A 5,000-nucleotide genomic window follows, 5' to 3' on the forward strand; every position below is an offset into this window, starting at 1 on the left:
TGCACCCAAGCCGCGGGGAAGACCCGGCGTCCCGCCGCCGCCCGGGGTAGACCTGTTGCAGCCAAGCCGCGGGCTAGACCCGGCGTCCCGCCGCCGCCGCCCGGGGTAGACCTGTTGCAGCCAAGCCGCGGGCTAGACCCGGCGTCCCGCCGCCGCCGCCCGGGGTAGACCTGTTGCAGCCAAGCCCCGGGGAAGACCCGGCGTCCTGCACCCGAGGTAGAGACCCGGCGTCCCGCCGCCGCCCGGGGTAGACCTGTTGCAGCCAAGCCGCGGGGAAGACCCGGCGTCCCGCCGCCGCCGCCCGGGGTAGACCTGTTGCAGCCAAGCCGCGGGCTAGGCCCTGTCGTCCTCCTCCGGCCCCGGCCTCCGGCTGCCCGGCCGGCGGGGCAGACCTGTTCCTCTGGAGCCCGGGTAGACCTGTTGTCCCGCGCACGACCGACCCTCTGGCCGCCGGGCGCCGGGCTAGAGAGGGAAGGAGCCGGCCGGTAGGAGCCGGCGGCGCTCCCGCCTCCTCCTTTGTGCCCAAAGCCACGGCAGCCCGGCTCCTGCCTCCCTTTCTGCGTCCCTCGCTTCCTTCGGCCGTCCTGCCCCGGGCTGGGACGGGGCCGGGCCGGGCCGGGCCGGAGCGCCAAGGAAGGTAGGCCGTCAAAGCAGGAAGGCCGGGCGAGAGCCGAAGAGAAGGCTTCTCGGAAAAGGGGCTGCCGCCTCTGCCGCGGGCTCTGGCCCTGCCGGCCGAAGGCCCCGCCTGCCTCGATGTGGGCCGGCTCCCGGCCCTGCCGCCGCTGCAGACGTGCCAAGCGGCCGAGCAGAGAGCGGGCGGGGGACTTGAGGGTAAAGGCTGCGGGCGGCGCCGGGGAGTCTGACGGGGCAGGGCGGGGCGCCCCCAACCGTCGATGGGCGGGCGGCTGCCGCAGACAGGGCAGGGGCAGGGGGCAGGGACGGGGAGAGAGGCCACGCCAGAGTGCGTGCAGGAGCGGCGGGACGGGGTTGGGGGCGGGGGGGTGCTCTGAGGGGGTGGCGTCGGATTGTGAGTGTGCGGAGCGGGCGTGCGTGTCCCTGTCTCTCTCCCTCTCTCTCTGTACCTCTCTCTCTTTCTCTCTGTGAGCGAGGGCCGTGGGCCGGCGCCTCCGTGCTGGCGCCGGGCACCTCGACGCCGAGCCCCCCGCGGCCCCCCCCAGACCCCTGCCGAGGGCCGAAGGGCTCTGCGGACCGTGAAAGAAGCAGCCCAGGAACGGCCCAGAAGCGACCGCCCGAGTCGCATCGGGGGCCGCCGCCGCCGCGCTTCCCTTGCACGCTGGCCCCGCTGGGATGCTGTGGCCCCGTGGCCCCGGGGGCAGACCTCGTGTTCCGGGCGCCGGGGGCAGACCTGTGTTCCCGGCCCCGAGGTTGACCTGTTGTCCGAACGGCGCCAGCTTAGACCTTTTGTCCGGCCTCCGGGGTAGACCTTTTGTCCGAACTCCGGGCTAGACCTGTTTCCAGGGACCCGGGGTAGACCTGTCGTCCGGCACCCGGGCTAGAGCTCTTCTCCGGGCGCCGGGCTAGACCTTCGGTCTGGGCGCCGGGCTAGACCTTTTTCTCCGGGCGCCGGGCTAGGCCTGTTTCCAGGGACCCGGGCTAGACCTGTTGTCCGGCACCCGGGCTAGGGCTCTTCTCCGGGCGCGGGGGTAGACCTTTTTCTCCGGGCGCCGGGGTAGACCTCTTCTCCGGGCGCCGGGGAAGACCATTTGCCCGGGCGCCGGGGTAGACCGTTTTCTCCGGTCGCCGGGCTGGACCCGTTGCCCGTGCGCCACCTTAGACCTTTTGGTCCGGGCGCCGGGGTAGACCTTTGGTCCGGGATCCGTGGTAGACCCGTTGTCCGGACTGCGGGGTAGACCTGCTGTCCGGCCTCCGGGGTAGACCTGCTGTCCGGACTCCGGGGTAGACCTGCTGTCCCTGCTGGCGGGTAGACCTCTTGTCCGAATCTCGGGGTAGACCTGTTGTCCGGACTGCGGGGTAGACCTGCTGTCCGGCCTCCGGGGTAGACCTGCTGTCCATACTCCGGGGTAGACCTCTTGTCCGAATCTCGGGGTAGACCTGGTGTCCGAACTCCGGGGTAGACCTGCTGTCCGAACTGCCGGGTAGACCTGTTGTCCGAACGCCGGGGTAGACCTCTTGTCCTAGCTGGCGGGTAGACCTGTGTTCCGAATCTCGGGGTAGACCTCTTGTCCGAACCGCGGGGTAGACCTGCTGTCCGAAATCCGGGGTAGACCTGCTGTCCGAAATCGGGGGTAGACCTGCTGTCCAAACTCCGGGGTAGACCTCTTGTCCGAACCGCGGGGTAGACCTGGTGTCCGAACTACGGGGTAGACCTGTTGTCCGGACTGCGGGGTAGACCTGCTGTCCGAAATCCGGGGTAGACCTGCTGTCCGAAATCGGGGGTAGACCTGCTGTCCAAACTCCGGGGTAGACCTCTTGTCCGGACTGCGGGGTAGACCTGTTGTCCGAACTGCGGGGTAGACCTGTTGTCCCTGCTATCGGGTAGACCTGTTGTCCGAATCTCGGGGTAGACCTGCTGTCCGAAATACGGGGTAGACCTGCTGTCCGAACCGCGGGGTAGACCCGTTGTCCGAATCTCGGGGTAGACCCGTGTTCCGGGGTAGACCTGGTGTCCGGACTCCGGGGTAGACCTGGTGTCCGAACTGCCGGGTAGACCTGTTGTCCGAACTGCCGGGTAGACCTGCTGTCCGAACTGCCGGGTAGACCTGTTGTCCCGGCCGGCGCCGGAAGTTCGCCAAGGGGTCGCTGTTTCCAGCCGCCTCCGGCTACGTCGACGTAGAGGGCGGCCTGCGGTGGCGCAGCTTCCCGGTCGAGCGCCAGCGGTCCCCTTGGAGGCGCCGGCGGCCTTGGACTCGTCTGTACGTATATTGGGAGCGAGGTGACGGGCCGCATCCCCGCAGGTTCCACGAGGGCGCCTGTGTCCGAGGCGGAGGATAGGGCGGCCGCGTCGCGCGCGGTCGTCGGGGCGAAGCGAGTGCCGCCTGCACCGGGTGAGCCGCGGGGGCTTGGTCCCGGTGCCCCGTCCTGCCCCCCCCCCCAGGGCAGTTTCGAGGAATATCCGACCCGAGAGGCCAGCGAGAAATGACGAGGCCGAGAAAGCCAGAGCGAGGGCCGCGAGAGAGACGAAGCGAAAGGCCGAAAGAGCGTGTCGAGAAGCCGCTTGCTGAGCGCAGCGAAGGTTGCAGAGAGAGACAGCCCCCGCCGCGGGCGGGCTCGAGTGTGGCGTTCCGCTCCGGTCGGCCGCCGCCGGCCCGGTTTGCAAGGGGGGGCGGCCCCCCTGGGACACGATGGGCTGGCGGGGCGAGGTGCGGCGGCGCCTCGTCCCTTTTCTGCCTGGCCTTAAGCCGGGGCCCGCCGGGCGCGGGTGTTTATTTTCGGCTGCCGGTCTTGGTCGCCCGGTGGCCGGCAGCCGGGGGTCGACGCGGCCGGGGTTTTTCCCCGGCCCTTGCCCGAGAGCCCCCAAACCCCGAGCAAGGCCCGGTCGGCCCGCCGCGGTGGCGGTGCCCGGTTCCCCCGCTCCCGACCTCGTTTGCCAGCGTGTCCGTGTCGGAAGGGCAGCGGCGGGGCACCCGCGGCCTGGCCCCGGCCTTCGCCGTGTGGCCGGAGACAGGGGGGGGGCTCGGTGACGGCGGTCGCCCGATCCAGCCGTGGCGCCGGGGTGGCGGCACCCCGTGCCAGCGGCGCCTCTTGTTGAAGTCGTCCCCCTTCCTCGGCCTTAAGCTGGGGACCCGCCTCGCGGCGGGCAGCCTTTTTTTCCCACCAGCACGGACCGGAGCCCCGGCAGAGAGCACTCCCGGAAGGTCGCGGGCGTAGGCGGCGGCGCCTCGCCCTTCCTCGGTCGTGGCGACCGAGCCCGCTTCTGCCGGGGTGGGGCTGGCTTGCCCGGCCCCCCCCGGGTCCGTTGCTCTTTTTGAAGGCGTGCGCGCGGGTGCTGTGGGGGCGCCCCGCCCGCCCGGCCTCCGATGGCCTTTTCCTCTTGCGGCCCTAAGCCGCGGCACGGAGAAGCGTGCGGGCCCACGAAAGCCGAGGTTGTGTGGCAAAGAAGTGGGGGGCTGAGCGAGCCCCGAGCCGAGCCGATGCCGGCGGGTTCCGAAGCGGGGAGGGCAGCGAGAGAGGCCGCGTGCGCCTCGCCCCCCGCCCCGGGCCCACGGCCCCCGTGGCTAGCACGGGTCCTTGTGGTGTCCGCGCGCCCATGTGCCTTTTTTTTTTTTTTTTTTTTTCCTCTTAATCGGTGACCTACCCCGGCTTTTCCGAAGGCGAGAGACACAGAGGGAGACCGAAGCCCGCGCCGCGAGGCCGGGCGAGAGCCGGTGGCGGCACCGTTTCCTCGCACGCTCGGACGCGGTTCCCCGGCCGGGAAGGGTGAAGCCCACCCCTCCCCCGGCCCGGCGGTCCCGTCCTCCCGTCGCCCGGCCAAGAGAACCGTTGTCCGCGGGTGGGTGGCGGCACCCCCCCGATCTCCCCGGCCGGGACCGATCCGCGAGAGAGGGATCGGTCGGGGACACGCGTGTCCCCGCTCGCACGCGCGCGGAGCCCCCCCCTCCCCGCCACGACCCGTCGGCGGGTCGTGCGCGCTGGGCTCTGCCGTGGCCGTTGGTGCGTTCCGCACTTTCGGCCGGGGGCGGTTCTGCGGCTGCTGGGCTCTCGCCTCCCCGCTTCGCTGCCTCCTCCGCCCTTCTGCAGCCGCGTCCGCCCCGATCGATGAGGCTTCTCGGGTGGCGTCGGAGAGGGCCCCCGGCCGGCCGGGCTTTCTGCCGGGGCTTCTCTGTCATGGGGAAGCTCCCGGCCGGGGTCCGGTGTTCGGGCCGGGCGGTCTCTTCTTCGATTCGCTTCCCGTCGCAGGCGAGGCGTCGCCCCTCCCGCTGCCGGGGAAGGGCGTCTGGACCGTGCCCAGCTGTGTGACGGCCGCGTGGCCCCGCGAGCCTTCCAGGTTGTCCTTCGAAAGCAGGCGAGGTTTTGCCGGT

This window comes from Taeniopygia guttata, chromosome 37 (genome assembly GCF_048771995.1).
Source record: "Taeniopygia guttata chromosome 37, bTaeGut7.mat, whole genome shotgun sequence".
NCBI lineage: Eukaryota > Metazoa > Chordata > Aves > Passeriformes > Estrildidae > Taeniopygia > Taeniopygia guttata.